The following is a 12,161-nucleotide window of genomic DNA, read 5'->3' on the forward strand; positions in this document are numbered from 1 at the left end:
TCTGTCTTGATATTAACGCATGTAGTTTGAGACCCTTCATTCTGTGGGCTCTTCATTGTTTGCATTCCGAAGTGAGTCTTCTCACTGTCTGCCCTCCCAGGGGTCTGGGAGAGACCCATACTCTTCTTTTTGTTTTTCTTCATTTGTGTAGATTTCTCTCTCTCTCCCCCTTTCCCTCCCCTTCTTTAATTATGTTTTTGAGGGAAGGTGGGGTTGCTTTTATTTCTCTTCTGCAATATCCTGTTCTTCCTTATGAGGGTCTTCTGGCTTTGTTCACTTTTGAGGTTGGAGTGTAGGCTGCAATCTGTACTTTTTGCAGTTTTGATGTTTAATTGAGAGGGAAGCTGTGGTTCAGAATGTATATGCTGATTCTAGCATCCACAAACAAGTGTATGAGCACACTAGAACCTATTTCCCTATGCCTTACAATCTGTCCATTCAGCAGTATGTAGTCTTGGTTCCTAGATTAAAATGGGGGTACAAAGAGGAAAATAACGGAGGAAGGGGGGGTCAATAGGAAGTTAGAGAGAGAGAAAATCGAGAGGGAAAACAGACATACATACCAACTATCAGGTGAGAAAAAGACACAAGGCCGGAAAGAAATGAAAAAAGACACGTAAGAAAGATTCTCTAAAGAATACTGATAGCTACACAGAGACAGAGCAATATAATCATGAAACAGTGTAAGTCAGAAGGCAAACAACGAACATGATCAAAATAAACAATCAAAATGATAAAATCATAAGTCATAATAAGAGTTCAGACTAAAATCACTTCAGCTCTGATCTCCGGCCTCTCCCCTTTGTTTGTCATTGCAGGCAGCTAGGTTTACTCATAGCTTGGGTTTGGCTGCCTGGGAGTTGCTTTTATCTGATTCAGCTTAGGGGTGGGGCTTTGTCTCCTGTTTAGCAATCTTACCTTAGGAACCAAGGTGGAGTTTGTTGATAGGTGGGCAGAGCAATGGAAATCTCTGCCTGGAGAAAGACAGAGGCAGATTCTCTTTCGTAGATCCCTTTCTCTCTGCTTGTCTGGGTCCCCAAGCTTGGGGTCACGGGCTGAGTGCCTCAGCCAGGGTGGGCCCAGAGCTCCAGAGCTCCAAAGCTCCAAAGGGCAGGCGGTGAGCAGTGAGAGTGGCCCTGGGCCCCTCACAGGGTACTTCAGCCAGGAATGGGACTAGTGTCTTCGAGGAGCGGGCACCCAGAGCCTCCCTGAGTGACCAGCGGCTTGGTGCTGGGTGCCAGGCGAGAGACGATGTAGCTAGGGAGCTAGCTGAGACCTGAGACTCCCACGCACATGATGGAACAGCAGCAGCAAGGGGCTGCAATATCCGGCCCTGCGTGTGACCAAAGGTCCCCAGGCCTCAGACCAGCATGGCCGCGGAGCTCCAAGATCTCAGTCATCTCTTTAAACCCTCAAGTGATTATGAGGACTTAATGAGATTATTTTCCACAGTATGCAGATGAGGAAATAGAAGCTTAGGTCACTTAAGGAATTGCCCACTAACCAACGGGCAGTAAGTAATGGAGCCAGTCTCCAGAACTAGTGTCTTGATAATGAGATCTCACACAAGAAACAGCTACATACTGTATGACTCAGGATGGCTGTCAGCAGAGAAACATTGTTTTCAAGATATGCATGGTGTAAAAAATATAAATTTAAAAACAATCTTTCTAAAGTTTACTGATGGAAACTAGAATCACAGATTTCTTTAATTCTTTTATTCATCTTTTACTTTATTTAGTCTAGACCATAATTGTTATGCAACTAGGTCCAGGAATTTTTAATCTAATTGTCTTAGGGAAATGAGAATGAAAAGAATATATTTTTAATATAATTGCCACTGATGCCCCTAAAAGCACTAACGCCTCTATTTTATGATCAGTAAAAATCAGGTTGTAAGGATATAAAAAATATAAACCAGGGCTTTTACCGTCTCTAATTTTTTTGTGTGTGTGGGAAGGAACTAAGTAAAATGTACTATAAAAAAATAATACAATTCTTTCTTTCAGCTGATGGAAATAGATATAAATATTCTCAGCAGGAAAGCCTATCTTTTTAACATTTAATATTGATTTTGATAAATTAATAAGTATATGGTTTTAAAACTACTTTCTCTTAAAGCCATAAATAGTAAGCAATTGCTCTGAAATGGTGCTTTGTTAAAAAGCATGTATTGATGCAGACAGCAGAACCAGTGTAGCTTCCCAGATATCTGGCCAACATACACTTCCTACTGTAGAGTTACTCTGAGGACTGTTTGTTGGCATCTCCACGGCTCCTCTGCTGTGGACTTTCTTCTTCCAAGTACAGAAAGGGCAGGTGATCCTCTTAACTTTGGCAAGATGCAAAAAGGAGTCTAGTCTTTGAATGCTCACCAAAGCCAAAGTGCCAAGATACTGTTTGCAAATAAAGAAAGAGTTTTTATACTAAGTGGTATTTAGGGTAAAATCTTTGCCAGGGAACTCTTTCCAAAATCTTGAAGTACACATAGTTGGTTAAAGGCATGAATTTGGAATTAAACAGAAATAAGTTCAATTTTGGCTTTACTGCTCAAGATAGGACCGTGTGTCAATCACACCCACCAAGCACTAAGCTGCTGCTTCCTCATTTGAAAAACAGGAGTGATGATTTCCACCTTGCATCACCATTATGAAAAATAAGTAAAATGGACCTTTTTAGAATGTAAGTAAGAGTATGCCCCTCTTCTGGTTTAAACTTTCAATGATCTACTTCATTTCAAATAATGTCTAAAGTTTTTTCTGTGTCCTGTAAATCTACACCAGGAGTCCCCAACCCCTGGGCCATGGACTGGTATGGGTCCACGGCCTGTTAGGAACCTGACTGCACAGCAGGAAGTGAGATGTGGGTGGGCCAAGCTCTGTCTGCTGTCAGATCAGCTGTGGCATTAGATTTTCATAGGAACACGAACCCTATTGGGAACTGCACATAAAAGGGATCTAGGTTGCACGCTCCTTATGAGACTCTAATGCCGTCTCTCCCACTCTACCCCTCCATCCATGGAAATTGTCTTCCATGAATTCAGTTCCTGATGCCAAAAATGTTGGGAACCTCTGTTCTACATGATCCACCACTTCACTGTTCCATCAATGTTCCCTGAACATTCCAGGCACACTCTGACCTCAGTGCCTTTGCCCTTGCTGAACACTCTCTAGACTGTTCTCCCCAATTTTTCATCAGTGCTTATGGTTCATTCACGTCTTCCTTCATGTTCTGCTTAAGAATCACATCCTTCGTAATCATCTTACTCATCTACACACACAGGGCTCTCACCCTTCTGTATCTGTTTTATCTTTACATTTAACACTCCCTGATCCTTGTTTGTTTTTTGTTCATTGCCAAAATTTCCCTAGAATAGAAGCCCTGACAGCAGAGACTTTATTATTTACTGCTACATTCACAGCAGGGAATTCACTCATCACTCAGCAAATATTTCATAAGTGCCTGCTGTGATCCAGCAATTCCTTAGTGACATATCTGAGACCAACAGTCATTGTCATTTAAATGGGTCCTGATTTTTAAGGAATTGTAAGAGTCCCAAGGAACTGTAACTAAAAATTCTGTTTTGTAATGTGGAGAAAGGGCTAGCCAGAGACACTATTTATGGCAGCCATGGAAGTGCTCGCTTAATTCTCTCTAAGAGTAACCTGCCCCCAGGAAAGTGGTCAGTAGACAGCTCAGCTGCAGACTGTTCCACACCCTGCAGCATTCAAGCCAGGGCTGAACTGAACATGGCAGAGACACTACAGCCACAGCAGGGTCTTTTCTGCCCCCAAATGAAGCTCTTCTGGTGGACGTTCTGTGCTCTGAGGCTCCTTGTCCAACTGGCAGAGATACTCTTCAAACTGACTGCATCTAAGTTGCTTTCTCCACACTCCCTCCTCCTCCCTCCTCTCCTGTCATAGGTAGACCTACAGCAAGATCTACAGTTTCTCCTGCTGTTCTTATGTTCCTACCCCCTCCTCCCTTTTCTCTCTCACAGGCCTCTGCCCTCACCTCTCACACTTCCAATTCTATCTTGGTGTCTGTTTCTAGATGGCTAACTGATGCAACAGCAGCCCTTTCACCTGGTAAGATGTACCAGGCTAAGCCTTTGGTACTCTGCTACCATGTCCTGTGGCCAACTTCTCATTCATTACAGAATTCTCTAGGTGGTAGTGGTGGTCCTTGTGTAATGTTTCTGTCATTGCTGTGCTGCTTTTAGATAGAGTAAAACGTAAGTGCCAGCATTGACCCTAAGAGCCAGTGGGGAGTGTGTATCTTCAAGGCCTAAATATAAGCTATTTCAGAAGACAAAATGGCACTGGGGTGATATGTCATGTAGCTATGGTGCAGAAAAGTATTTTCAAAAGCTGTATTACTTTAACAGAAAATGCACATATTCAAAGGGAAGATCCATGAAAGTCATTTGAGATTCCTTTCCTTTCAATGACTGTTCAGCATTGTCTCCACTTAGCATTGTCTCTATATAGTGATAGTTTAACATGTTCTTTCAAGGCTGGGCATGGTGGCCCTATCATCCCAGCACTTTCGGATGCTGAGGCAGGAGGATTGCTTGAACTCAGGAGTTTGAGACCAGCCTGGGTAACATAGTGAGACACTGTCTCTACAAATCATAACTTTAAGAAACTAGCCAGGTATGGTGGTGGATGTCTGTAGTCCTAGCTACTTGGGAGGCTGAGGCAGGAGGATTTCCTGAGCCCAGGAGGTCGAGGCATGATCGTGGTACTGTACTCCAGCCTGCTTGACAGAGTGAGACCCTGAACCCCTCCCCCACAAAAGTTATTTCATAGACTTTCCTTTTCAGATATATCTTCAATATCACTGTATTTTTAATCACTTACTCTGTATAATTTATTATTGTAGAGCTAATTGTTTTAATTAGAAATGTCTTACTAAAGAGAAGAATCTATCAGCTTGCGACCATGTTTCCACATCTCCTGTTGTTCTCAGAATTATTTTTGTGAGGGATGTCAATTATGTGTTTACAATATTTGTTGTAAATATTGATTACAAATTCTATTTCTTTGCCTCCAGATCTCTGAGTAGGCTGGTCCTCTTTAATTTTGCCTTGTTTTAGTTGCTAAGGCAACCATTTTGAGTAATGTGACAGTTTTCCTACCCAAGAAGTTTACTTTGAGTGACCACCCACTCATCTTCAAGACATACTTTGCTGACTTTCTTCTTCCTTCTGCAAGCTGAGAGATAGTTTACTATTTTAGGAATAATCTTTTCCAGTGTATTCTCGTGAGAGTTAGGGAGGCTGTCCTAGTGTCATGCTCCAGCAGGAGAACCCTCTCAGAATCTGAGCATCCAGATTTGACCTTACAACATCTACATCAAAGATGTTTCAGAAAAGGAGAAGGACAAAAAGAGACAGACACAGTCTGGCATCTCAAACTGGCCTTTCTTACAAATTAAGTCCCAAAGATCTAACATCCATGTCTCGAAGTGAAAGAGAAAGTGGGGATTCCTAGCTACTGATTCAACAGTTAGAAACAGTATGGCCTTTCTCAGGAGGTAAATTCAAGTACCTCATTTCTCCTCCAGATTCAATCATAGCTAAGCTGACTAAATTATCACAGAATCAAAGACATTTCTGAGACCTTGTATCTAAGTCCATTTGGGCTGCTATAACAACATACCATATACAAGGTAGCTATATATAGCAAATTAAAATTCACAGTTCTCAAGACTGGAAAACCCACGATCAAGGTGCTGGCAGATTTAGTGTCTGGTGAGGGCTCACTTTCTGTTTCATACATGGCACCTTCTTACCATGTCCTCACACGGTGAAAGAGGCAGCCATCTCTCTGGCCTTTTAATTACTATTTTTTCTTTTTAATTTTTTGAGTTGGAGTCTCTTACTCTGTCACCCAAGCTGGAGTGCAGTGGCATACTCATGGCCACTGCAGCCTCAACCTGCTGGGCTCAGGTGATCCTTCCACCTCAGCTTTGCAAGTAGCTGGAACTACAGGCACATGTCACCACTCCCAGCTAATTTTTTGATTTATTGAGGAGGTCTCATCAAGTTGCCAGGCTGGTCTTGAACCCATGAGCACAGGCAATCCTCTCACCTCGACCTCTCAAAGTGCTGGGATTATAGGCGTGAGCCACCATGCCCGGCCTTCTGGCCTTTTTTTATAAGGATACTAATCCCATTCACCGAATTTCAGCATATAAATTTTGGTGGAGGGCACAGACATTCAGATCATATCACCTAGGAAAGCACCATCAGGCCCAGTTTCTGTTTCTTTTTTAAAATATGAAAAATCAGGAAAGGTGGTGTGCCTCTCTCTTATTGCTTTTCAATAGCCTTCATCAACTCTTCCAAGCCAGGTCACTTAGAAATTGATGATGCTCTTCATTTCTGAGGGAAGAATTAAATGAAAGAAGTAGATTAAATCTTTCTACTTGACACCAGATTAAGTGTCCTCTGTATCTCATAGTCATTGCTGAAATGAGCACTTTAAATGCTCGTGGTTGATTATTGAGGGCAAGACATTTTCATTTCTGTTTCTATGGGATTTCAAATGTAATGTAGACTATGCAATACCAGTCTATCACCTTTAGAAGTTGCTGAATAGCTCACTTGATTGCCCTCTCTCTACCCAAGAGAGTTGAGAGTGTGATCTGTCATGTCAGGACGCACAGATCAGGGGCTTCCCACCAAGGAGTTACCTCTTCTGCTCACGACACCCCAACATGCCCATGAAAAGGGAACAAAACAAAAACTGTGTTGTGCTGGCTTGTCTGTGGCAGCAGCTGGCAGGCCTGGGTGTCAGCCGAGGCTGGCTTGGGCAGAACGAGACGGTCAAGGTAGAGGACGAACAAACACAAGCTGACCTCCCTATACAGAAACCAAAATTTCAGCAAGTCTAAGTCAACAATAATTTATACACTGTGGGTTTCCCTTGTGCTTTGACTTGTATTCTAGCTCAATGGAAATAAGCACACATTAAGACCACTGTTCTTTGTAAAGATCCACTTAATGAAAGTAGATCTGCTATCAAAGTATGGTATACTTCTGCCCCCATTATATGTTACCTGGGTCCTCTTGGGATCAGTTTCCCAGGTAGGATCAGTTTCTCATCTGTGAGATAGAGATAATGGTATTTACCTCATTTGTTTCTTTGGTGAATAATACTACTCAGCATTAACAATATTAATAATAATTGACCTAAACTTCAACTGTACGTAGGCCACTTATATACCTAATCCTCTGACTTGTACTTCACATCTTTTAAATCAAATTTTAAAACCATATTAGTAATAATTACCATTACTGTGTTATTATATTAATAATAATAATTTCTTTAGTTCAGATTATGTATCAAGTATTCCGAATGCCCAGAGGTAGCCTGTGAGGTAGGTATTATAGTTGATGTTGTTGTCTCTGTTTTTAGGGATGAAGAAATGAGCATCTAACTACATTTGGGTCATGTCCATCTGACCCTAAAATCCATGTGAAAAGCTCAATCATTTCTGGTGCTCATGAAATGGATTTTTTGCTTATGTGTTTCTGATACCTTCCACAAATGTTGTAATGCAGAAATATGAACCACCAGATAAAATAATAGAATAGGGATTTAAGTTTCAGGGAAAAAAGTAAACGTGGGAAAGTGCATCAAATTAGGGGAAAACATAGCCAGCAGCAACTCTATGGGCAGCACAAGTGTCCTGTAAAGTTGAAAGAAGTGAGTTGCAGATTTGCTTCTGCTGTTTTGGTAGCTGAAGCAATGTGAGAAGGAGACGTGCTCACAGGATTCACAGTGGCCATTCGATTATATGGAGAGCAACAGATCAGGAGGGGCAGATTTTCCCTGGTGCTGGAATGCGAGAAAAAAAAAAAAGTCTGCAAAATGCAGGAGGTGATAAAAAAGACGTCTCCATAAAAAGTCTGTAATAAATACAGAACTTTTCAGTTGCGCGGTTTTTAGTTGTACAGTTGGTGGGATTCACAAAGGTATCCTCACGAAGTGCAGTAATTAGAACTAAAATATTTCAAAGTCCTTCTGACCCTTCATGATAATGACTGGCATTGAGAGATAAGGAGAGTAGATTCTCCATCAGACATGATGGTTGGGCAGTCACCTGGTCCCACTCTCTATAATGTCACTGTCACCCATCAGACTCAACACAGGTGTATGGTATTGGCAAGACACTTCATCTCCATGACTCAATGTCTTCATCTATAAAATGGGAATAATAATAATAATAGTACTTCCCTCATAGGAATATTGGGAGAGTAATAAATTGAAACACAAAAGAGCCCCAGTTAACTAATGTTTCAACAAGGTGACGTTAGATAGTGTTTAGAGCAAGCATGTCCAACCCACAGCCCTCAGGCCACATGTGGCCCAGGACAGCTAGTAATGTGGCCCCACAAAATCTTTTAACATCATGTGTCTTTAGTGTTTACTTTCTTTGTGACCCCATATGTAGTTCCATTTTTGAAGATCACAGTTATGCCTTACTCATGACATCGCTTTTTGGCAGCATATACATCTGCGAGCAACTCTTTTCAGTGATAAAGCACATGAAGAGCAAAATTTGAACAAACATTTCTGATGAGCACCTTGAGGACTCACTGAGAACTGCGACCACTTCCATCCAACCAGACAGTGATAGATTAGTTTTATAAAAACAAGATCAAGTTTCCCATGAGTTTTATATTGTTCTCATTTTTCTAAACTTGATAATAAAATAATATAAAAAATAAAAGAAATCTTATCATGTATATACACTAACTATATATTATATTATATGTGTGGCCAAGATAATTCGTCTTTACTTGGTGTAGCCTAGGGAAACCAAAAGGTTACTCCATGCAGCTCAGGGAAGCCAAAAGGTTGGATATCTCTGGCTTAGAGCATTGTCTGGCACTAAGTAAGCACTGTGTATATTGCCTAGTAATAGTACCCAGACCCTTTGGGTTGCTCATTAGGAGACTGGAACTGTATCTCCCTGTTGGGTTCTGGTTGAGCGTCAGTTGCTGGAGGCCGGGGGAAAGGTCTATATTGAATTTAAACAACTTAACCCAGTAGGAACAACTGTCCAGAGAATCAAAGGCCAAGGAGTGCCAATGCTGCCAGTGCTCTTACACTGTCTGACAGATTTCTTCACAAGGTAGTACCAGTTATGTAACAATGATGGAGCAGCCACACCAGTGCCCTCCAGCTCCTCGTGTGTAATGCGAGCTAAAAAGCCCAGTGTCCATCATCTCATGGGTTCTGTAAAGCAAAAAGCAGATTATCAAATGGGATGAGCATTCTGGATCCTTCCAAGGGAGACCATGCTCATGAGGGTAAAAACAACTTAACACGAACCCATGCCCATCTATTATGGCAGTCTGTAAATCATCTGAAAATAAAAATGTGATTCTATCTGAGAGAGGAAGAATTTGTGCAGAATCAAAAAGGATCTGTTACATACAAAGCTTAAAGGATTCCTCTGGAGTAACGAGTGGAAATAAACAGACCGTGAGGCATCTCTTGGGCTCTGAGCCTCCAGCATCTGATAGAAAGCATGACCACCTGGTTGATTCTAAACCAGACTCTACCTACTTTCCCAGTCTGAAAGTTACCCAGAATCCTTCTTGGTTTATCAGGTCTTTTTTTTGTGTGTGGTAGTAGTTTAAAATGTGATTTTTTTAAAAAAATGTGATTTAAATTGGATAAGATCCCCTGAGGCCTCTTCCTAACTCACACTTTCTCTGGTTTCTCTCCAAACTTTACAGGATTTTTTTCATTTCCTTTCAGTTCTTATCAAACCAGGAAGCAAGGAGGGTGAGCCCCTTGTGTCCCCAAAAATGGAGTCTACCTAGGCAGGGTTCAAGTTCAGTGATAGGCAGAGGGCACCCTGCTTGGTCAAGGTGGGCAGGGTATGACAGGCAAGGGCTGTGGAATCAGAAAAACTGGTTTGCATCCCAGATTTGTTACTATCAACTGTGGCTTTGAAGAACTTTCTCTCCTGTAACCTTTTTTATCCTCTCTTTAAAACTGCATTAGCCTCAGGTGGCCCATTCTCCAGGTAGTGAACATTGTACCCAAATGTAATTTCTGAACTCTCACTTCTCCCTCCCTGCCTTCTCCCTTACTGGTGTCCTCAGGTGTCTATTATTTCCGTCTTGGTGACCATTTAGTTCCCACATATAAATGAGAACAGGCAGTGTTTGGTTTTCTGATTCTGAGTTAGTTCACTTAGAATCATGTTCTCTAGCTCCACTCATGTGTCCATGTAACAAATATGCACTTACACCACCTGATTCTAAAATAAAAACAGACCCTCCGCCAGGCAAGCAGGTCTGGAAGGTACGCGGCCGCCTGTGCCCCCTTGTAGAGCCAACTGTGGCTTCAGAGGCGTGCCGCAAGCCAGGCCTGCCAAGATGCCCATCGTGGTAGAAGACATTATGAAGCTGCTGTGTTCCATTTCCGAGAAGGGGAAAATGAAAGCAGCTGTCAAGCACTCTGGGAGGGACACCCTGGTCACAGAGGCCATGGCTTTTGTTGGTGACTTTATGGGCGACCCTCCAGGACTAGCTGTTGGGGGAACTGCCATGGGGTCTATTAGGTGCCTGGATGACAAGTGGGCAGTTTAAGCCAGTTCCTCAGATCATAATGGAGCTGCCCCCTGCTGAGCAGCAGAAGTTCTTTAACGAAGCCACTGTCATCATCAGAAACCTGGAGTGGACGGATGCCATGCAGCTGACTGCATTGGTCATGGACAGTGAGGCCCTGCAGCAGCAGCTGCTGGCGATGCTGACCAACTACATCACCAAGGAGCTGCGGTCCAAGATTCAGTATGAGGACTAGGCCACTCCTCTGGGAAGCAGGGTTTCTTTTAGATGATCTTGTGACTCTTAACTGTGACTGGGGAGTTGGGAGAAAGCCAGCGGGTCCCTGTGAGAAGGATCCACATTGTCCGTGTATTACCTTAAGCTGGAGAGGCTACTGCTATGTGTGTCTTGGGCCAGAAGTTAGTGGTGAAGAAGCCGTGTTTTTTTTGCCTGTGTGCACTGATGACAGCCCTCTGACCAGCATACTGGTGAGAAGCCAAGGCCTGTCTGCTGTAGGCTTTGGTGGCAGTCTTCAGAGTCCTCTCCCTCGCGTGAGTCTGAAGGAAGTTACCATATTCAGCTGACTTTGTAACTATACCTGATTCTCCCTCCAGCGAGGCCTTCTCATCTTGGGAATATGACTCCTCTTCCAAACACCTGTTGCGGGACTGTATTTCCCCTTTGGACCCTGCTGTCTCAGGGCTTCGGAGTGGCCCATGCTGGAATCATGTTTAGCTCCTGGGTACACCCCACCCTCCCCAGTGACTTCTGAGTGACTTCCTGAAGGAGGATGGTTGACTCATGGAGTGAAGCCACAGGCTGAAGTGCACTTGGCCTTGTCTCCTCTGGCTGCACACCTCGCCCCCCCCACCCCCACCCACCGGGCCTTGCTTGCCCCATGAAATATTTTCAGTATGAAGTCCAGGCATACCTCAAAGATATTGCAAGTTCAATGTCAGACTACCACAATTAAGCAAATATCACAATAGAGTGAGTCACACAGTTTTTTCTGGTTTCCCAGTGTATATACAATTATGTTTACACTACATTAAGAGTTTATTATTCAAGTACAGAGAACTTGTTATATTTTATGTAAGTATATATGGTTTAATCAAAATGATTCCAATAAAATATTCAAAAAAATGAAAAAAAAGAGTTTATCAAATGTGCGATAGCATTATGTCTAAAAAAGGTATATACCTTAATTAAAAAAAAAAAACTTTATTGCTAAGGAATGTTGACACAGAGACACAAAGTGTGCACATGGTGTTGTAAAAATGGCACTACAATAGATTTGCCTAACACAGGCTTACTATAAACCTTCCGCTTATTTTAAAAAAAATGCAATATCTGTGAAGTACGGTAAAATAAGGTATGTCTAATTGCTATTTCCGGAGCTGTATGATAATAAACCATCTCTAAGAAATGTTTCCATCCTAAAGATTCTCCTAACAGAGTCAGCCCTCTGTATCCCTGGGTTCCAAATCTGTGGAGTCAACCAAACTTGGATATTTCTTTAAAAAATCATGTCTGAGCCGGGCTCGGTGGCTCAGCCTGTAATCCCGCGCCTTTGGGAGGCTGAGGT

The 12,161-nt window shown here is 42.4% G+C and overlaps 1 protein-coding gene and 1 pseudogene across 4 annotated transcripts in view; both read left to right on the forward strand.

Moving 5' to 3' along the window:
• The window catches only part of PLCB4 (phospholipase C beta 4), a 165,850-nt gene that overhangs the window by 19,945 nt on the left and 133,744 nt on the right, over window positions 1-12,161 (forward strand). The window lies entirely within an intron of this gene.
• Window positions 10,400-10,832, forward strand: LOC103261217 (annotated as a pseudogene).

The sequence above is a fragment of the Carlito syrichta genome, unplaced genomic scaffold, assembly GCF_000164805.1.
Source record: "Carlito syrichta isolate Samal-C Ts95f unplaced genomic scaffold, Tarsius_syrichta-2.0.1 Scaffold303642, whole genome shotgun sequence".
NCBI lineage: Eukaryota > Metazoa > Chordata > Mammalia > Primates > Tarsiidae > Carlito > Carlito syrichta.